Genomic DNA, 23959 nt, shown 5'->3' on the forward strand with positions numbered 1-23959 from the left:
ATATTGTCACCCTGCTTATTTAACTTATATGCAGAGTACAGCATGAGAAATGCTGGGCTGAAAGAAGCACAAGCTGGAATCAAGATTTCTGGGAGAAATATCAATAACCTCAGATATGCAGATGACACAACCCTTATGGCAGAAAGAAAAGAACTAAAGAGCCTCCTGATGAATGTGAAAGAGGACAGTGAAAATGTTGTCTTAAAGTTCAACATTCAGAAAACTAAGATCATGGCATCCAGTCCCATCACTTCATGGCAAATAGATGGTGAAACAGTGGAAACAGTGGCTGACTTTATTTTTCTGGGCTCCAAAATCACTGTGGATGGTGATTGCTGCCATGAAATTAAAAGATGCTTACTACTTGGAAGGAAAGTTATGACCAACCTAGACAGCATATTAAAAAGCAGAGACATTACTTTGTCAACAAAGGTCCATCTAGTCAAGGCTATGGCTTTTCCAGTGGTCATGTATGGATGTGAGGGTTGGACTGAGAAGAAAGCTGAGTGCTGAAGAATTGATGTTTTTGAACTGTGGTGTTGGAGAAGACTCTTGAGAGTCCCTTGGACTGCAAGGAGATCCAACCAATCCATCCTAAAGGAGATCAGTCCTGGGTGTTCTTTGGAAGGACTGACGCTAAAGCTGAAACTCCAGTACTTTGACCACCTGATGTGAAGATCTGACTCATTTGAAAAGACCCTGATGCTGGGAAAGACTGAGGGCAGGAGGAGAAGGGGACGACAGAGGATGCGATGATTGGATGGCATCACCAACTCAATGCACATGGGTTTGGGTGAACTCTGGGAATTGGTGATGGACAGGGAGGCCTGGCGTGCTGCGGTTCATCAGATTGCAAAGAGTCACACACAACTGAGAGAATCAACTGAGCTGATATGTAACCTTGTTCTGTATTTGCCAAGTCTCCTATCAATGTGTTATAATATTTTCATAATTTAAAGAATTAAAAAGAGAGAAAATAAATGGAATCTAAATTGGAAAGGAAAAAAGAAAATTATGATTTTCTGCAGATGATATGTTCCCATACTTAGAAAAATTCTAAAGAGTCAGCCACAAAAGTATTGGACCTAATCAACCAATTCAGTGAAGTCCCAGGATATAAAATCAACATATAAAATCAGTTTCATTTCTATACACTAACAACAAAACATCTGAAAAAAAGGTAACCCGTTTACAACATTATCAAAAGCAGTGAAATACCGTTTTCTCTTGAACAACATGGGGTTGTGGTACTGATGCCCTGTGCAGCCAAAAGTCTGCATATAGCTTATTGGTGTATGTCCTCCATGTATGTTGTTCCTCATACATGTAACCCCATGTAACATGTAGCCTCATACATGTAACCCCATATAACATCATATATGTAACCCTGTGTGACATGTAACCTCATACATGTAACCCCGTGTAACATGTGATCTCATACATGTAACCCCATGTTCCACCTCCATGGATTCAACCAATTGTGGATTATATTGTACTGTAGTATTTATTATTGAAAAAAAAATCATGTATGTGGATCTTCACAGTTCAAACTCATGTTTTTCAAGGGTCAACTGTCTTTAGGAAATATACATACAATGAAAACTATAGACCTTAATGAAACCAACTGAAAAAGACTGAAACAAATGGAAAGATATCTATCATGTGTTCATGGATTGGAAGAATTAAGAGTGTTAAAATGCTCAAGTATCCAAAGCCATCTGTAGGTTAAATAGAATCTCTGTCAAAATTCCAATGACATTTTTGACAGAAATAGAAAAAAAAATCACAACATTTTTGTGGAACCACAAAATACTCCAAATAGCCAAAAAATCATAAGAAAAAAGAAGATGAAATAATCACACTTCCTAACTTCAAACTATACTACAATGTTACAGTAATCAAAATGGTATGAAACTGGCATAACACAGACAAACAGAGCAATAGAATAGAATTGAGAGCCCAGAAATAAATTCCACATATATGGTCAACCAATATTTGACATAGGTTCCAAAAACCCTCAATGAAGAAATTATAGTCAGCAAATTATATTAGAAAAATTGAATAATCAGATGCAGGAAAATTAAACTGGGTCCCTATCTTATGCCACTCACAAAAATTAACTTGAAATAGGATAAAAAATTAAACCTAAGACCTGATACCCTGAAACTCTTAGAAAAAAACATAGGGAAGAAAGTCCTTAATATTGGACTGGGCAGTGACTTTGGTATGACACTAAAAGCACAAGCAATAAAAACATATCAACAAGTAGAATTACATCATATTTAAAAACTACACAGGAAAAGTAACAGTTAAAAAAACGAAAAGGCAACCTATGGAATGGGAGGAAATATTTACAAAGCATATACAAAAGCATGAATAAATGAAACAAACAATAGAAAATATTGTTTGTTCTTTTGAAATGAAAATACAATTTTAAACCCTTCAGCCAGAGTAACTAAGGAAAATAGAAGAATAAAATTAAAAAAAAGAAATTCTAGAGGAGATATTACAACCAAAACTGATGTCACATAAATTAAAATTATAGGAGGTCATAGATAGCTGGTGAGAAGTTGCTATATAACATAGGGAGCCCAGAATGATGCTCTGTGATGATCTACAGGGGTGGGATGGGGGAGGAGAGGGAGGCTCAAGAGGAAGGGGATACAAGTATAATTATGGATGATTCAGTTATTGTACAGGAGAAACCAACACATTATTGTGAAGTTGTAAAGGGACTCCTGAAAGTCCCTTGGACAGCAAGATCAAACCAGTCAATCTTAAGGGCAATCAACCCTGAATACTCATTGGAAGGACTGATGATGAGGCTGAAACTTTAGTATTTTGGTCATCTGATGAAAACAGCCAACTCACTGGAAAAAAAACCTGATGCTGGGAAAGATTGAGGGCAGAGGAGAAGAGGGCGTCAGAGGATGAGATGGCTGGATGGTATCACCAGTGCAATGGACATGAACTTGGGCAAACTTCGGAAGATGGTGAGGGACAGGGAGGCCTGGTGTGCTGCAGTGCATGGAGTTGCAAAGAGTCGGACATGACTGGGTAACTGAACAACAATGGCTGATCCAGTTGTTGTACACAGAAATCAACACAATTTTATGAAGCAAAGATACAGGATGCTTGGGGCTGGTGCACTGGGATGACCCAGAGGGATGGTATGGGGAGAGACGTGGGAGGGGGGTTCAGGATTAGGAACACGTGTACACCCGTGGTGGATTCCTGTTGATGTATGGCAAAACCAATACAATATTGTAAAGTAATTAGCCTCTAATAAAAATAAATAAATTTAAAATAAATAAATAAATTAATTAAAATAAATAAATTTAAAAAGAGATCATAAAGGACTACTAAGAAAATTACATGCCAACAATCTTGATAACCTGGAAGAAATGGATAAATTACTAAAATGAAAAAATGCAACCTACCGAGACTAAATCAGGAATAAACTGATAATCTGAACAGACCTATAACTAGTAAGGGGATTCCAACAACTTCCATCTGAAATTGTTTCATATATATATATATATATATATATATATATATATATTTTTTTTTTTTTTTTTACATGTATATGGCACTTCCCTGATGTTTCAGTGATAAAGAATCCACCTGCCAAGGCAGGAGACGTGGGTTCGATCCCTGGGCCAGGAAGATCTCCTGAAGAAAGAAATGGCATCCCACTCCAGGTTTTTTTGCCTGGGAAATCCTATGGGGGGCTACAGTCTGTGGGGTCATAAAAGAGTTGGAAATGACTTAGCAACTAAACAATAACAACAACAATACATGTATATACACATTATTACATTGGTCTCCTTGCTCTTTCCTGAACATGTCAAGCAAGCTCCCACATCAGGGCCGTTTCACATTCTGTTCTGTCTAAAATGCTCTTCCTCTTGAAATTCACATGACCACCTTCATTCAAGTCTCTGCTCAATATCACCTCATCAAAGGTATGTCTCCTGATCAGTGTTGTTTATTGATTTATTCTTTATCCCCTTTTTTATCTTGGTTCGTAAGCCTCACAGCCCTTATTACTCTGACATTATACATTATTTATTTATTTATTCACTGCGTGCATCATCCTCTAGAATGCAAACTCCATTGAAAGCAGGAACTTTGTTCTGTTCACCATTGTATCCCCAGTGCCTAAAACATAACTGAGCACATGAAAGATGTTCAATAAATAAACATTAAATAAATGAATAGATCAAAAGGGGAAAAACAGATTCAGTTTATGATCTAGATTTCCCAGTAGAAAAAATACCATATTTATATGACCGTTTCTGCCTAATAACATTAAACCATATAGTCCACTTATTTGCTCTTCAAAATCACCCTTTGTTTTTATGCTTCTTTTAAAAAGTTACTATATATATATATATATATATATATATATATATATATATATATATATATAAAAGATGTAGCCCATGGACTTTTGGTGTTTTCTGCTTCACTGAAATGACAAGGGAGTATTATTTTTATTTTCCTCTATATTTACTTTGCTTAGACAAAATAGTAATCAAATATTACCTTTATTGTATGCATTTTTAAATTATATTAAAATTTTATTAGATTCTCTGATTACATTGCTGGTAGCATTTAGTAAAAAACTATTAATAGAAACCAAAAACTTAGGATTCAGTCATACTTTCTCATGTGACCTTCAATAATTTTAAAAAATCATCTCTGGGCCTCAAACTTCTTCTCCTTAATATGGAGAGACTAGATAATATGACGGAGAAGGCAATGCCATCCCACTCCAGTATTCTTGCCTGGAAAATCCCATGGATGGAGGAGCCTGGTAGGCTGCAGTCCATGGGGTCGCTAGGAGTCGGACACGACTGAGCGACTTCACTTTCACTTTTCACTTTCGTGCACTGGAGAAGGAAATGGCACCCCACTCCAGTACTCTTGTCTGGAGAATCCCAGGGACGGGGGAGCCGGATGGGCTGCTGTCCATGGGGTCACACAGAGTTGGACACGACTGAAGTGACTTAGCAGCAGCAGCAGAAGATAATATGCTATCTTGTTCTACGAATGAAGTTAAGCATATGGCAAATGTTCTCTATACCTGATTATACTCCATGGTAGATACAATTTGATAATCATTTCAGCCCACAACCTCCCTTGCTGTAGGAAATGTATGTCCTTTCACAGGGTGGGGGCCTAATAGCCATGTGTATACTCATAATCTTGCCCCTCCTAGTAGTAGATAATCAAATTCTGGATTGACATCTGATCCAAACTGGGTCAATCAGAGCTGGGAATTAAAATTCAGAAATGCTAGTAAATCTCTGCTGATTGCCTGCATTTTGAATATGTAGGAGAAGGCAATGGCACCCCACTCCAATACTCTTGCATAGAAAATCCCATGGATGGAGGAGCCTGGTAGGCTGCAGTCCATGGGGTCGCTAAGAGTCGGACATGGCTGAGAGACTTCACTCTCACTTTTCACTTTCATGCATTGGAGAAGGAAATGGCAACCCATTCCAGTGTTCTTGCCTGGAGAATCCCAGGGACAGGGGAACCTGGTGGGCTGCTGTCTATGGGGTCGCACAGAGTCGGAAACGACTGAAGTGACTTAGCAGCAGCAGCAGCAGCAGCAGAATATGTAAACTTGGGAGCTCTAGGATAATCCCTATTTGTCTAGGTGCTGAGGGAGTGAGAAGAATAAAGCATATAAGTTGAAAGAAACTGAGATAAACTTGAGACCCTTTGGTTCCAGGGATGGGGAAGGAGAAAAGAAGGTGGCAAACTCCCATGGCCATTGTCAGCTTTTCATTCCTAGTTATTCTCTCTCATGTGCCTGGGCTATATGTTTTGCCCTTGGGTTCCATGAGAAACTCTTATATCCTTAATATAAATTACTGTTTTGTTTTCACTTAGTTTGCAGTAGATCTTTGTTATTTGCAACCAAAAATCCTTAATCAAGACAGACACAACTGGATCAGTGATCAACAAACAAAATTTTGCACAACTTAAAGCTCTAGACATGTTAAGCAAAGCAACTTAAAGCTCTAGACATGTTAAGCAAAGCATCCTTGCCCCAGTTTTATTATATACTTGAATTAATCCTTAGTTAATTAGAAAAATCATTAACCAAGATATTTTATTCAATAGCTTTTAGTTAACTAAAGTCTCTGGGACTACCTGGATTAGAAACATTCATTAATGGAAATACAACATTTACCTTCCAAAAATCAAATGGTTTTATTTTTTTTCTAAGTGTCTGTCCCCTTTTGTTACTGAAAACTATTAATCATTAAACAGATTTAACTAATTCTTATTCTGTATTGGATGTTTGGCTATGTTTGCATAGAATACTCTGTCTCTCTTCCTTTCATCCCTAATGGCAAAGGGGGTGGGAGATGAGAGTTCTAATTAATTAAAAAATTCCAGAGAGCTAATTTGTTTAATTCTAGTTGATCCGATGAACTCTGTGTTATTTCTTCCTTTGCTCTTTCTCCTAAAATCTAAGATCCATAAGTTAAGAGCAATGAATTACACAATAGAGACAAACTATCATTACTGTAAAAGGCATTGAAGCAGAGAATTAGCTTTTTTCCCTTCCCCAAGACTCAATAGTATATAAGAAACATCTAACAACTCCATTATTAGGGAGTTGCTCAGTCTTGGTTAACTTTGACATTCATTCCAGCTTCTTGTTGGAAGGATTTCATTTCTGAATGCAAAACATGCTGTTTTTTACAGCTTATTGCATCATAACCTAAACAGAACAAATCTGTATCAATTCACCTGTATGCATTTATGATTATTAATTCATAACTGGGAAGGAGTTCCTGAAGTTTTACTATTTTCAGAGTTATTATAAGGTCATTAGTATATGAAAACTACTCAGTGTAAATTTTAATAAACACTACTTTCTTACTCTGATGGATTAATAAGAAGAATTTATAAAATCACAGAATTTACATTCAAATAATACTGCTATTGCAGTTTTTAAAACATCTGAAACCAGTTCACTGTAACTATCACCCTAACTTTTTTTTAACTATTAACTGAGATTCAATTTCCTTTTCTTTAAAGAGTTGAATGCAATTAATATCCTAATTCTTACATATTCAATAGAGCACTTAGAAGACATTTTTAAATACATAAAATCTAGATGTTCTAACATTTATCCATCTCAGCACTTATCTGAATTAAATATAAATGTTTTAATAGCCAGTAAAAAACAAACAAACAAAAACCTGCCATTTCCTAATCCAAAATCACTGCAGACGGTGACTGCAGCCATGAAATTAAAAGACGCTTACTCCTTGGAAGGAACGTTTTGACCAACCTAGATAGCATATTCAAAAGCAGAGACATTACTTTGCCAACAAAGGTCCATCTAGTCAAGGCTATGGTTTTTCCAGTGGTCATGTATGGATGTGAGAGTTGGACTGTGAAGAAAGCTGAGTGCTGAAGAATTGATGCTTTTGAACTGTGGTGTTGGAGAAGACTCTTGAGAGTCCCTTGGACTGCAAGGAGATCCAACCAGTCCATTCTAAAGATCAGCCCTGGGATTTCTTTGGAAGGAATGATGTTAAAGCTGAAACTCCAGTACTTTGGCCACCTCATGCGAAGAGTTGACTCATTGGAAAAGACTCTGATGCTGGGTGGGATTGGGGACAGGAGGAGAAGGGGACGACAGAGGATGAGATGGCTGGATGGCATCACTGACTCAATGGACATGAGTCTGAGTGAACTCCAGGAGTTGGTGATGGACAGGGAGGCCTGGTGTGCTGCAATTTATGGGGTCACAAAGAGTCAGACATGACTGAGTGACTGAACTGAACTGAATCTCCCATAGGACTCTGGCTGATTCTCCATGGAGTAAACACTCTTAAAAATATATATTTTAGCATGACTACTATAACCAGGCTATAACAAATTTTCACTGGGGTTCTGAATTAAGGAAATTTTGTTTTATTGTAATTGAGACCCCAGTGATTCAGAATCTGTGATAATTCAGAAAGGGGCTGAGACTAAATCAACTTTAGTATTATTTAAGAAGAATGATAACCAAATAAATAGCATAAACAAAATAGAGAAGATATAAAATTACTTAAAGGAAAAAGTGCTTCCAACCACATTTAAATACTTTATGAGAGGGGCGGTCCTAAGATGGCAGAGGAATAGGACGGGGAGACCACTTTCTCCCCAAGAAATTCACCAAAAGAACATTTGAAAGCTGAGTAAATTCCACAAAACAACTTCTGAATGCTGGCAGAGAACATTAGGCACCTGGAAAAGCAGCCCATTGTCTTCGAAAGGAGGTAGGAAAAAATATAAAAGACAAAAAGAGAGACAAAAGAGGTAGGGATGGAGCTCCATCCCGGGAAGGGAGTCTTAAAAAAGAGAAGTTTCCAAACACCAGGAAACACTCTCACTGCCAAGTCTGTGGCGAGCCTTGGAACCACAGAGGGCAACATAAAAGGGAGGAAAAATAAATAAATAAATAATTAAAACCCGCAGATTACGTGCCCAACGGTAACTCCCCCAGCGGATAAGCAGCACAGATGCCTGCATCTACCACTAGCAAGCAGGGGCTGGGCAGGGAGGCGCGGACTGCATTGCTTAGAGTAAGGACCAGGCCTGAATGCCCCGAGGGCAATCTGAGGGAACTAACTTGGGATAGCAAACCAGACTGTGGGATAGCTACAACACAAAAAGCTTTAACCTAAGACACCGTCAGGCCCGCTCACAGAACAAAGGACTGAGCAGAGCTAGCTGGCTGCAGGCCGGCCCATCCCCCTCCAGAGACAGGAAGGCGAGGGCAGCCAGAGCCGAAAGGGGGCAATCATGGCCCCAGAGAGGCATTATCTACAAAACTGCAAGCAGGCTTTGTTGCTAATCAAGACTTCTTGGACGGGCAACATCTGCCTGAGAAGGTGCACCGGTTGTACACCCAGAAAACTGAGTGACAGAGACGGGGGAGGAGATAAGCCGCAGCAACCGTGCTCACCAAACACCTGGTCATCTGAGCTGCTCGGACCTGGGAAGGGCACAAAACGCAGGCCCAACCGAGTCTGCACCTCTGAGGACTACCTGAGTACCTGAACCAGAGCAGCTTAGACCTGGGAAGTGCATACAACCCAGGGCCAGCCTCAGACAGTTCCCAGCAGAGCAACCTAGAGCCTAAGCAGTGTAGACAGGGAAAGCGCACACACCGTGAGTAGGGGCAAACCCAGTGTGGCCGAGACGCTGCAAGCACATGCCAGTGTTATTTGTTTGCAGCGTCATTCCTTCCCCACAGCACGACTGAAGAAGTGAGCCTACAAAAAAAAGTGTCCACCACCGCCCCCTTGTATCAGGTCAGAAATTAGACACTGAAGAGACCAGCAAACAGAAGAAGCTAAAACAGAAGGAACCTCCTTAGAAGTGACAGGTGCAATAGATTAAAACCCTGTAGTTAGTACATAGCAAGGGGTCTATAGATCTTGAGAAATATAAGCTGGATCAAGGAAATATGCAAAAATGAACTGATCTCACACTGCCCACAACAACACCAGAGAAAGTCCTTGATATATTTTTATTATTTTAACTATCATTCTTTAATTTTTTTAAATTTTTAGTCCTCTATTACTCCTTTAATTTTCATTTTTATAATCTACTATTACTTTGCAAAAAAAAAAAAAGAGAGAGAGAGAGAGAGACCCTATTTTGTAAAGCAAACTTCATATATATATATATAATTTTTGTGACTTTTTTTCCTTTAATATTGTATTTTTGAAAATCTAACTTCTACTCTAGATTTTTAATCTTTGCTTTTTGGTATTTGTTATCAATTTTGTATTTTTAAGAACCCAATCTTTAGTACCCATTTTTACTTCAGAGCAACATTACTGGCTTGACTGCTCTCTCCCACTTTGGACTCTCCTTTTTCTCCGCCTGGTCGCCTCTATTTCCTCCCTCCCCCTTCTCTTCTATACCCAACTCTGTGAATCTCTTTGTGTGTTCCAGATGGTGCAGAACACTTAGGGAACTGATTACTGGCTGGATTTGTCTCTCTCCTTTTGATTTCCCCCACTTTATCCTAATGGAGACCTCTGTCTCCTTCCTCTCTCTTCTCTTCTCTGTATAACTCTGTGAACATCTCTGAGCGGTCCAGACTGTGGAGTTCACATAAGGAAGTGATTACTGGCTAGCTTGCTCTCTCCTCTTTTGATTCCACCTCATCTCATCCTGGTCGCCTCTATCTCTCTCCTCCCTCTTCACTTCTCCATGTAACTCTGTGAAACTCTCTAGGTGTCCCTCACTGTGGAGAAACTTTTCATCTTTAAACTAGATGTTTTATCAATGGTGCTGTATAGATGGAGAAGTCTTGAGGCTACTGTAAAAATAAGATTGAAAACCAGAAGCAGGAGGCTTAAGTACAAATCCTGAGAACACCAGAGAACTCCTGACTCCAGGGAACATTAATTGATAGGAGCTCATCAAACTCCTCCATACCTACACTGAAACCAAGCACCACGCAAGGGCCAACAAGTTCCAGAGAAAGACATACCATGCACATTCTCCAGCAACACAGGAAGATAGCCCTGAGCTTCAATATACAGGCTGCCCAAAGTCACTCCAAACCATTGACATCCCATAATTCATTACTGGACACTTCATTGCACTCCAGAGAGAAGAAATCCAGCTCCACCCACCAGAACACCGACACAAGCTTCCCTAACCAGGAAACCTAGACAAGCCACCCATACAACCCCACCCACAGCAAGGAAACTCCACAATAAAGAGAACTCCACAAACTGCCAGAATACAGAAAGTCCACCCCAAACTCAGCAACATAAACAAGATGAAGAGACAGAGGAATACCCAGCAGGTAAAGGAACAGGATAAATGCCCACCAAACCAAACCAAAGAGGAAGAGATAGGAAATCGACCTGATAAAGAATTCTGAAAAATGATAGTGAAAATGATCCAAAATCTTGAAAACAAAATGGAATCACAGATAAATAGCCTGGAGACAAGGATTGAGAAGATACAAGAAAGGTTTAACAAGGACCTAGAAGGAAAAAAAAAAAGAGTCAATATATAATGAATAATGCAATAAACGAGATCAAAAACACCCTGGAGGGAATATTCTGCTATTCTGCTATTTACCAAAATAACGGAGAATAGCAGAATAATGGAGATAGCAGAATAATGGAGGCAGAATATAGGATTAGTGAGGTAGAAGATAGAATGGCAGAAATAAATGAATCAGAGAGGAAAAAAGAAAAATGAATTAAAAGAAATGAGGACAATCTCAGAGACCTTATGAGACAATGTTAAACGCCCCAACATTCGAATCATAGGAGTTCCAGAAGAAGAAGACAAAAAAAAAAAAAAAAAAAAAGGAAGACCATGAGAAAATACTTGAGGAGATAATAGTTGAAAACTTCCCTAAAATGGGGAAGGAAATAATCACCCAAGTCCAAGAAACCCAGGGGGTCCCAAACAGGATAAACCTAAGGTGAAACACCCCAAGACATATTATTAATCAAATTAACAAAGATAAAGCACAAAGAACAAATATTAAAAGCAGCAAGGGAAAAACAGCTAATCACACACAAGCGGATTCCCTTAAGGATAACAGCTGATCTTTCAAAAGAAACTCTTCAGGCCAGGAGGGAATGGCAGGACATACTTAAAGTGATGAATGAAACTAACCTACAACCCAGATTACTGTACCCAGCAAGGATCTCATTCATATATGAAGGGGAAATCAAAAGCTTTACAGATAAGCAAAAGCTGAGAGAATTCATCACCAGCAAAACAGCTCTCCAACAAATGCTAAAGGATCTTCTCTAGAAGGAAACATAAAAAGGGTGTATAAACTCGAACCCAAAACAATAAAGTAAATGGCAACGGGATCATACTTATCAATAATTACCTTAAATGTAAATGGGTTGAATGACCCAACCAAAAGACAAAGACTGGCTGAATGGATACAAAAACAAGACCCTTATATATGCTGTCTACAAGAGACCCACCTCAAAATAAGGGACACATACAGACTGAAAGTGAAGGGCTGGAAAAAGATATTCCACGCAAATAGAGACCAAAAGAAAGCAGGAGTAGCAATCAATACTCATATCAGATAAAATAGACTTTAAAACAAAGGCTGTGAAAAGTGACAAAGAAGGACACTACGTAATGATCAAAGGATCAATCCAAGAAAAAGATATACCAATTATAAATATATATGCACCCAACATAGGAGCACCACAATATGTAAGAGAAATGCTAACAAGTATGAAAGGGGACATTAACAATAACACAATAATAGCAGGAGACTTTAATACCCCACTCACACCTATGGATAGATCAACTAAACAGAAAATTAACAAGGAAACACAAACTTTAAATGATACAATAGACCAGTTAGACCTAGTTGATATCTATAGGACATTTCACCCCAAAACAATGAATTTCACCTTTTTCTCAAGTGCACACGGAACCTTCTCCAGGATAGATCACATCCTGGGCCATAAATCTAGCCTTGGTAAATTCAAAAAAATTGAAATCATTCCAAGCATCTTTTCTGACCACAACGCAGTAAGATTAGATCTCAATTACAGGAAAAAAAATATTAAAAATTCCACAGTATGGAGGCTGAACAACACGCTGCTGAATAACCAACAAATCACAGAAGAAATTAAAAAAGAAATCAAAATATGCATAGAAACAAATAAAAATGAAAACACAACCCAAAACCTGTGGGACACTGTAAAAGCAGTGCTAAGGGGAAGGTTCATAGCAATACAAGCATACCTCAAGAAACAAGAAAAAAGTCAAATAAATAACCTAACTCTACACCTAAAGCAACTGGAAAAGGAAGCAATGAAGAACCCCAGGGTAAGTAGAAAGAAAAAAATTTTAAAAATTAGGGCAGAAATAAATGCAAAAGGAACAAAAGAGACCATAGCAAAAATTGACAAAGCCAAAAGCTGGTTCTTTGAGAGGATAAATAAAATTGACAAACCATTAGCCAGACTCATCAGGAAACAAAGGGAGAAAAATCAAATCAATAAAATTAGAAATGAAAATGGTGAGATCACAACAGACAACACAGAAATACAAAAGATGATAAGAGACTACTGTTAGCATGCACAACTTGGAAGAAATGGACAAATTCTTAGAAAAGTACAACTTTCCAAAACTGGACCAGGAAGAAATAGAACATCTTAACAGACCCATTACAAGTGCGGAAACTGAAACTGTAATCAGAAATCTTCCAGCAAACAAAAGTCCAGGATCAGGCGGCTTCACAGCTGAACTCTACCAACAATTTAGAGAAGAGCTAACACCTATCCTACTCAAACTCTTCTAGAAATTTGCAGAGGAAGGTGAACTTCCAAACTCATTCTATGAGGCCATCATCAGCCTAATACCAAAACCTAACAAAGATGCCACAAAAAAAAGAAAACTACAGGCCAATATCACTGATGAACATAGATGCAAAAATCCTTAACAAAATTCTATCAATCAGAATCCAAGAACACATTAAAAAGATCATACATCATGACCAAGTGGGCTTTATCCCAGGGATGCAAGGATTCTTCAATATCTGCAAATCAATCAATGTAATACACCACATTAACAAATTGAAAAATAAAAGCCATATGATTACCTAAACAGATGCAGAGAAAGCCTTTGACAAAATTCAACATCCATTTATGATAAAAACTCTCCAGAAAGAGGGAATAGAAGGAACATACCTCAACATAATAAAAGCTATATATGGTAAACCCACAGCTAACATTATCCTCAATGGTGAAAAATTGAAAGCATTTCCCCTAAAGTCAGGAACAAGACAAGGGTGCCCACTTTCACCACTACTATTCAACATAGTTTTGGAAGTTTTGGTCGCAGCAATCAGAGCAGACAAAGAAATAAAAGGAATCCAAATTGGAAAAGAAGAAGTAAAACTCTCACTATTTGCAGATGACATGATCCTCTACATAGAAAACCCTAAAGACTCCACCAGAAAATTACTAGAGATAATCAATGAATATAGTAAAGTTGCAGGATATTATATCAACACACAGAAATCCCTTGCATTCTTATACACTAATAATGAGAAAATAGAGAAATTAAGGAAACAATTCCATTCACCATTGCAACGAAAAGAATAAAATACATAGGAATATATCTACCTAAAGAAACTAAAGACCTATATATAGAAAACTATAAAACACTGGTGAAAGAAATCAAAGAGGACACTAATAGATGGAGAAATATACCATGTTCATGGATCGGAAGAATCAGTATAATGAAAATGAGTACACTACCCAAAGCAATCTATAGATTCAATGCAATCCCTATCGAGTCACCAATGGTATTTTTCACAGAGCTAGAACAAATAACTTCACAATTTGTATGGAAATACAAAAAACCTCGAATAGCCAAAGCAATCTTGAGAAAGAAGAATGGAAGTGGAAGAATCAATCTGCCTGACTTCAGGCTGTACTACAAAGCCACAGTCATCAAGACAGTATGGTACTGGCACAAAGACAGAAATATAGATCAATGGAACAAAATAGAAAGCCCAGAGATAAATCCATGCACCTATGGACAACTTATCTTTTACAAAGGAGGCAAGAATATACAATGGAGGAAAGACAAACTCTTTTACAAGTGGTGCTGGGAAAACTGGTCAACCACTTGTAAAAGAATGAAACTAGAACACTTTCTAACACCATACACAAAAATAAACTCAAAATGGATTAAAGATCTAAACGTAAGACCAGAAACTATAAAACTCCTAAAGGAGAATATAGGCAAAACACTCTCCAACATAAATCACAGCAGGATCCTCTATGACCCACCTCCCAGAATATTGGAAATAAAAGCAAAAATAAACAAATGGGACCTAATTAAAATTAAAAGAGTCTGCACAACAAAGGAAACTATCAGCAAGGTGAAAAGACAGCCTTCAGAATGGGAGAAAATAATAGCAAAGGAAGCAACTGACAAACAACTATTCTCAAAAATATACAAGCAACTTTTGCAGCTCAATTCCAGAAAAATAAATGACCCAATCAAAAAATGGACCAAAGAACTAAGCAGACATTTCTCCAAGGAAGACATACAGATGGCTGCTGCTGCTGCTGCTGCTAAGTTGCCTCAGTCGTGTACGACTCTGTGCGACCCCATAGACAGAAGCCCACCAGGCTCCCCTGTCCCTGGGATTCTCAAGGCAAAAACACTGGAGTGGGTTGCCATTTCCTTCTCCAGTGCATTAAAGTGAAAAATGAAAGTGAAGTCGTTCAGTCGTGTCCGACTCCCAGCGATCCCATGGACTGCAGCCTACCAGGCTCCTTCTTCCATGGGATTTTCCAGGCAAGAGTACTGGAGTGGGTTGCCATTGCCTTCTCCATACAGATGGCTAACAAACACGTGAAAAGATGCTCTACATCACTCATTATCAGAGAAATGAAAATCAAAACCAAAGTGAGGTGCCATTTCACTCCAGTCAGAACGGCTGCTATCCAAAAGTCTATAAGCAATAAATGCTGGAGAGGGTGTGGAGAAAAGGGAAACTTGTACACTGTTGGTGGGAATGCAAACTAGTCCAGCCACTATGGAGAACAGTGTGGAGATTCCTTAAAAAACTGGAAATAGAACTGCCATACAACCCGGAATCCCACGGCCTGGCATATACACCGAGGAAACCAGAAGTGAAAGAGACTCGTGTACCCCAGTGTTCATTGCAGCACTGTTTATAATAGCCAGTACGTGGAAACAACCTAGATGTCCATCAGCAGATGAGTGGATAAGAAAGCTGTGATACATATACACAATGGAGTATTACTCAGCCATTAAAAAGAATACATTTGAATCAGTTCTAATGAGATGGATGAAACTGGAACCTATTATACAGAGTGAAGTAAGCCAGAAAGAAAAACCCCAATACAGTATACTAACACATATATATGGAATTTAGAAAGATGGTAACAATAACCCTGTATGCGAGATACCAAAAGAGACACAGATGTATAGAACAGTCTTATGGACTCTGTGGGAGAGGGCTAGGGTGAGATGATTTGGGAGAATGGCATTGAAATATGTATAATATCATATGTGAAATGAATTGCCAATCCAGGTTTGATGCATGATACAGGATGCTTGGGGCTGGTGAACTGGGATGACCCAGAGGGATGGTAAGGGGAGGGAGATGAGAGGGGGGTTCAGGATGGGGAACACATGTACACCCATGGTGGATTCATGTCAATGTATGTCAAAACCAATACAATATTGTAAAGTAATTAGCCTCCAATTAAAATAAATAAATTTATATTAAAAATACTTTATGAATATCTCATAACATATAATTCATTGATATACTAGCTACAAACCACTCCCATCTATTTATTAAAACAAAATTCATAAGAGTAATACTTTGTTTAACCTAGTTCTAGTTACTATGTGCACAAGTTATGCACAACTGCATAGCTGCAGTTCATAAAAATATTCTAAATTTCAAAACTTCAACCATTTTAGGACTATTTTTATTACAAATTAAGAAAATTTTGAAACATAGAAAATCTAATACTCATTTATTATACCTTTACTTCTTCACTTATGGAATCACAGACATGTGTACCAATATAGTAGCAATAATAATACAACCCATAACTAAATCTATTGATGATAAGCAAAAACAACCCAGATTATAATGATAGCTTTGAAAGTACACAGGAAAAGTAACAGAAAAGCCTCTGTGCACATTTAGAGTTTAAACTCAATAACAGTTAAATGAATTAGTATGTGATATTTGCCCAGCCCTGCAAAGAGCAAACATCAACTAATAAGTGATGAGACTAGTATATGTATGACTTGTGATATCAAACTTATTACTTGTGTCACACCTGATTATGTCAACTAGTTTTCAACTTGAAAGAAAAATAAAAGTAACTCCAAATGAATGATAAGAAATGTCACAAAATGTAAAAGGAATGCTTTGAATTTCTCAGTTGAAAGATACTGTATAAACATAAAATCTAGCAATAAGACAGAATGGAAAAATAGAGAAGACATACCTTTTTATTCTAAATAAAAAACATCTATATGATTAAAATGTAATGTTTAGATTATAAAAATGCAATGAAGAACTTGGAATTATCATCTGAATGAAAGGATCCATAATTTTAATCTAGAAGTAACTAACTTCTGACTTTTTCCTTCATACAATAAAGGAAATTATTTTTGAAGTAAAAATACAGGTAATTCAAAAATTGCCTGAGTTAGATACAGTATTTTAAAGTAACTTGGGCTAGTCTTCTTGGTGCTCCTTCTAGTCAAATCATCCAGTTTCAAATGCAGTTTATCTGACATGGATCCAGCCTTTGAGACTACAACAAAAAATCTTTCCTAAATAAGTTTTTTAAAATATAAATGTATTTTGTAAAACTCACTTAGGAGCTAAAAAAGCAGCTCATAATTGACAGTGAAAACAACCAATACCCACAATGGTTAGGATAAGTGGAAATGAGGTACAGAAAGTGGACATAATAAGGAGACATAATTCAGGACTCTGAAAGGTTATGAAGATATTAATATCATAGAAATAGTTTAGTGAAGATTGTTAGAAAACATCCATTTTCCTCATTATTAATCATATCAAAATTCAATTTAAGGTTTTCAGTCAACATGTATTGCATTTTAAAATTGCTACAAAAAGCTTATCTTTCAGCAACAAAGTTTCACCACCAAATTCCTGAGGTATATTAAGAAAATAGAAATGACTTAATAATGTGGAATCTTTTGGGTGCCAACAGTTCAAAGAGAGTTAACAATTCATAATATAAGATACCATACTAAAAGAATGATAACTATATGTGAGACAGTTCCTGTGAATATTAGTTTACATCTTATATATGAAGATTTTCTTTTATTTTGTTTGTAGGTACCATACTTTAAGAAGAAACTCTAATCTTCACTCTTCTTCCTATACTTAATTGGCTGTGGGTATTTTTCACTTTGTGAAAAAGGTTATGTTCCAGAAAATATGCTCCAAAATTAAATTGTTGGGTAAAAGCCATTTTCCCATAAGCTTCCACAATAAAATATAGAGATGTACTGAGCTGGAAAATGTTTCAATCCATTGACATAATAAAGATCATACTTAAAAATATGATAGCAGTTTAAAAACTACGTATTTAAAGAAAATTATAACTTATGGATACACAATTGGTACTTAGTGCTCTACCTTCAGACTCAGTAGCAGAGTGATAAAAAACATCAAGACATATTATCAGTAACAAAACAATTCCATACCATATTTCATGTACAGCTACCACTGATATTTAGCAATACAACTAAGATATGTACCTGCCTTAAACCTCCATAGTACTTAGAACTTGGCATATGAAGTAATTCTAACTTTCTCAACAGTTTCTCTATCATTTAGATTAACCAGTTCTCTTTCCAAAGATATTCCCTTTTGATACCAGCATAAGCAGCTAAGAACAGAAATGTGCAATAATGCTTAGCAAAGGAAACCCCAATGCCCTCTGAAAATATTTTGTTATCTACTAACTTGTTAATTTCCAACAATGATCAGTATTCATTGACTGTGTCTGTGTGGGCCATTCTGTTCTCTAATAACTATTTAGAAGTCATAAACTATTGTTTATTTAACTAACAGCTGACATCCTAAGCAGAGGATTCTCAAAAGAATTATATTTGTTGAAATTATTAGATACTTTAAATTAGGGTTTATCAGTAATAACTATATTCAGAGAAAACTATTACTGGCAGCCAAAAGATACCAAATGAAAGATATATGATGTTATATAGAAGCTCCTTGGAAGGCAAGCTATGACAAATCTAGACAGTGTATTAAAAAGCAGAGATACCACTTTGCTGACACAGGTCTATATAGTCAAAGCTATGGATTTTCCAGTAGTCAAGTATAGATGTGAGAGTTGGACTATGAAGAAGGCTGAGCACCAAAACATTGATGCTTTTGAATTGCAATGCTGGAGAAGACTCTTGAGAGTCCCTTGGACTGCAAGGAGATCAAACCAGCCAATCCTAAAGGAAACCAACCCTAAATATTCATTGGAAGGACTGAGCTGAAGCTGAAGCTCCAACACTTTGGCCACCTGATGTGAAGAGCTGGCTCATTGGAAAAGACCTGATGCTGGGAAAGATTGAAGGCAAAAGGAGAAGGAGGCGGCAGAGAATGAGATGGTTAGACAGCATCACAGGCTCAATGGACATGAATTTGAGCAAACCTGAGAAATAGTGGAGGACAGAGGAGCCTGGCATGCTATATTCCACGTGGTCACAAAGAACTGAACACCAACAGCATGGAAGCCTCAAAAAATGTCAAGTTTGGGTATATTTTTCCTTAGAGCAAATCTGTGAATTAACTCGAAAATTCTTGTTATTTGGAATTCTAATATGCAAGTTTCTGTTTGTGGGGTGCATATTTTTTTCTTGATGTAACAATTACACTATATTATCTTGTTCTATACACACACACACACACACACACACCTATAGACATCAACTTACAATGGTTGACAAAAACCCAGAAGACTAGCCATTTAACTGATTCTCAACACAGCAGACAGTTGTTAGAAAAACACTGTAAGTGTTGCAGAGGTTTATATTTGGAGTTTAAACACTGATGTTAGTCACTGATAGGAGCTTCCCTGGTGGCTCAGATGGTTAAAAAAAAAAAAAAAAAAATCTGCCTGCAATGCAGGAGACACAGATTCGAGTCCTGGGTTGGGAAAATCCCCTGGAGAAGGAAATGGCAACCCACCCCAATATTCTTGCTGGGAAAATCCCATGGACAGAGGTGCCTTGCAGGCTACAGTTCACAGGGTCGCAAAGAGTCAACCACGACTGAACAACTAACACACACTAGTCACTGATTACTAATGACATCATTTTAAAACTTTGACAGACATCAATTAGCAGGACTCTAGAAATAGTAGTGTTAATGAGCTGTACTAAAAACTATCATGTGTTTTAATGGACCAAAATTTATGTTATTTATAGAATTTCCCCCAATTTACTTTATTACTAATCTGAAGTTGACTAATCAGATCAATCTTGTACAAAGCACTTATATTTTAACAATCTTAGGAGACAGTGAAAAGTTTGCCCCAGGAAATAGGATTATGTTAAGTCTGACTTCTATAGTGTGTACATTTGTAAAAGTATTGACATTTAATTTAATAAAGGTATGTAATTTGACATAAAACTATTCCCACTACAATGTAGTTAATTGCCACTGACAATCCCCTTCTCCACCTTTAAGGTTTATCCAGGAGAATAATTTGCACAAAGATTTGAAAATCAAGTGTCTTAGCTCAAGCTGTGCTGAACTCCTCCCCTTCCAACAGTCTATACTTCTAATAAAACAAATCAAGACTTTCTCTATAATGCCTTCTCAGACAAACACTGGTCTCCAAAGATCTCGTCTTACTCTTAATCCTTTTAGTTCTTATTCTGTACTATTTTATGCTCCATTTGTTGACCATGATATCTCATGTATGTATTTTCTTTCTCCAATGGATAAGCAATTTTTCTCCCAGAACCTGTTTCTGTTCTGTTCTCCACAGTGCCTAGTATAGTAATGGGCACACATAGAAAAGAAAAACTTGTTAAAGTCAATTTAAAAAAACCTCATTCTAGAGTTCACTGGTCAAAAGCCTGGCAAAATGAACTATTACTATTATCTTATAACGTGGCTATGACAACATAGATAGATGCTCTTGAGTATGTGGTGCCTTCATAGCCATACTCATTACAATAGAATTTTAAGTTAGATTCAAATTACTGCCTATTTCTAACAGTAGGTGACGATGAATAGCAAGTATCCACGTGGCACATTATTGTTTCAAATAATTCAGATTTAATTCATCAAGAGCTTTTCCAAAACAAAAATATTTCTAACTTTGGCATCTATTAATAGCACTGAGAAGCACATCAGTTTGCCAATTCATGCATAAAACAAACAATACTAGCTGAGGTCCAAGATTATTTTGCAGTGATACTCAGAATTACATCCTGCTTTAACCGCTACCCAAGAGAACTTCAAACAACATGAAAGCTTCCAAAGAAAAGCATTTTACCCAAAACTACTGGAGATGTCAGTCTTGACTGATTCACTAAAGTTACCTTATCACAAATGACATCTATATCTTTTTAAAAAAATCTTTTATCTTAAAAGATTTTACCCAAAACTAAAGTTAGAATTTTTATTATTTCACTTCTTTTTCAAATAAAAGAAACCTGAAATGGCTTAAAATCAGCAGGGAGGGAAGAGAGCCAAATAAAACAAGGAACCCATCTTTCATTGTCTGCACACAGAAGTACCTTATAATAAAAATTACTAGTTAATCTAAATTCGGTCTGCTTTTGAAAGGGGTCAACTAAGAACTGTAATTTTTTTTAACCATTTTCTCTTAAAGAAACAACTTTGCTGCTCAAAGATAATATTGATTTTTTTTAAGTACCAAAACTTTAGATCCTCATCTAATCACTCTGTCCAAAATATCACTTCAGGTTCCATACATCAGTGTTTTTTGGAGTAACAATTCTCAAACACAGGCTACCTCAAGAAGAACAGATATATCATAATACAACTTCACTTTTATTAGGGAAATTTTAGGTTTCTTCATCATACTTATTTTTATATAAATACGTCATTCTGGATAATGAGCAGTTAGTTTGTAAAGCTTGTTTGCCCTCTTATCAGTAACTCTTCGCCTCCTTTTTTCAAGTTTGATGCCACTCTGGAAGTCAAAAGTATGTGTTTGCTAGTTTGTTTTATTAGTATTATTTAATATAAGTACTGTCTTCCTAACTTGTATACATCAGAAGCCAGAAACCAGGCACAAGGCTTTTAAAGGCTCTCACCTCAAAAGTAGCAAGAAAACTGAAAAGTAAGGGGCCACGCCAGCTGCCTGTTCAAGCCTTGAGGCATCGAGCCACAGCAGCCTGATAATTGGCTCTAGAGAAGCCTGCGGTTAGACAGCCTCCTGAGAGCAAGAGCGAGGGAAAGGGGCAAGCATAGCACTGGAAACGTCTGTCCCCGAATTAGGGACCAGGCTGCATGATTGTACGTAGATGTATCAGCATCCACGGCATCTAAGAAGCAAAGCCAGGCCTTAAGCACCGACCTCTCGTTCCTGGACGCCCGGGTTTAGACCAGAAAGTGATGCTTTTTAGAAGGAAAACTACCTCGAAGGGAATAGGTAACCACGAGCAGATATGTAGCAGAGGCATCAGAAGCGTCTGCAGGAGAACGCAGAGATTCAGTCTCTTCCCGGGGCCCCAGAGGCCAGAAAGGTGCCCCAGCACCAGGCGAGTGCGGTGCCACTACTCACCCCTACTCTCCTACGGTCCCCGTCGTCGCCCAGCTCGACACAGCCCCTGCAGAGGGAGCCCCTCCCCCGCCCGCCGCCAGGGGTGGGCTCAGCGGGCTAGAGGAGGCTGCGGCGCAGGTGTCCGTGAGCCGGGACGAGAGACGTGCCCCAAGAGGAACTGGGTTCAAGGAAGGCAGCCTGGTGCCTTGCGCTCCCCGGCGCTGACAACTTCACCACCATCGACGTGGAGGGGTGAGGGGAGGCAATGAGGGAAGGCCCTCGCCCAGCGGCCCGGACCCCCCCGCGGTACTAGGCCCGAGCTCGGGCGGGACCTCTGCCCCTTCAGGGACGCGATCCCCAGGCCTGATTCCCGTCCCTCAGCCCTGGCGGCCACAGAGCAGCAGCGGCTCCCTCTCGGGGCCGCGGTCGCAGCGGCATCCTCGTGCTCCTCCTTCTCTGGCGCTGCTGCCTACACACACAGCCGCTGCACCCTGAATGCTGTCGCCTAGCAACCGCGCGCATGCGCCCCGCCTCCGCCATCGACCGCCGTCACTGCTGGCGCTGCTTTCGGAGCTCAGTCTGTGACCTAGAAAAGTACGCAAAATCACGTTTCCTAGGGCCCAGATAGAGCGATGTCAAGGTAGGGGTGGGAGAAGTAAATGGCATCCTACTCCATTATTCTTGCCTAGAGAATCCTGTGGCCAGAGGAGCCTGCTGGGCTGCTGTCCATGGGGTCGCAAAGTCGGAAACGACTGAAGCGACTTAGCATGCATGGATACATTAGAGAAGTAAATAGCAACCCACTCCAGTATTCTTGCCTGGAGAATCCCAGGGACTGAGGAGCCTGGTGCGCTGCCGTCTATGGGGTCGCACAAAGTCGGACACGACTGAAATGATTTAGCAGCAGCAGCAAGGTATGGGTGAAGTGGGGAGAGGTGCAGAATGCTCTGCAAATCTAAAGAGGCTGGAGGATCTAGGTTATGATCGTCTCCTGGCACCTCCACAGGCACACTGATGGTTGAGACTGACAGTCCTGAGAATCTCCTAACTTATTTTCCAAAAGCGCTTCTTGCAATCTGATCCTTCACAAGGGCTTCCGGAAGAATTTTCTAAATAGCTTCTCTGACCATGTCACTCATCTGCATAACTCCAATGATTAACGGACAGTCTGCTGAATAGGCCCTAACTGTTCTTGACTACTGTATTAGCACCCTCTCTGGTCTCCCTGCCTTTAGACTTGTCTTTCTGAAATCCGTTCTCATATTTCTACCAGATTGATTTTTGTAAAACATAAATCTACCCTCACTTCCCTCCGGTTTGGAGAATGAATGGGCTTTGAAGTTAGAGCCAGTATTTAAATTATGCCTCATACACTGAGTAGATAGATTTTCTTGAGCTATGGTGCTTAACTTCTCTGAATATGTTTCCTCATGGAGATAATTATAGCACCTATAGACTAGTTTTTAGGATTAAATGAGAGAGTACATATAAGGTACTTAATATACATAACTTACTCTGGCACAGAGTAAGCATTTAGTAAAAATTAGAGCTATTTTTCCAGAAAAGGCAATGGCACCCCACTCCAGTACTCTTGCCTGGAAAATCCATGGACA

At 38.5% G+C, this 23959-nt stretch overlaps 1 protein-coding gene across 1 annotated transcript in view; it reads right to left on the minus strand.

The window, feature by feature from the left end:
• The window catches only part of ZC3H12B (zinc finger CCCH-type containing 12B), a 605593-nt gene extending 582757 nt beyond the window's left edge, over positions 1-22836 (minus strand). Inside the window, exon 1 of the mRNA XM_070784196.1 lies at positions 22368-22836. The gene's annotated coding sequence lies outside the window, so the exon portion shown is untranslated. The remainder of the gene's footprint in view (positions 1-22367) is intronic.
• Positions 22837-23959: the final 1123 nt, after the last annotated feature.

Source organism: Bos indicus, chromosome X (assembly GCF_029378745.1).
Source record: "Bos indicus isolate NIAB-ARS_2022 breed Sahiwal x Tharparkar chromosome X, NIAB-ARS_B.indTharparkar_mat_pri_1.0, whole genome shotgun sequence".
Lineage (NCBI taxonomy): Eukaryota > Metazoa > Chordata > Mammalia > Artiodactyla > Bovidae > Bos > Bos indicus.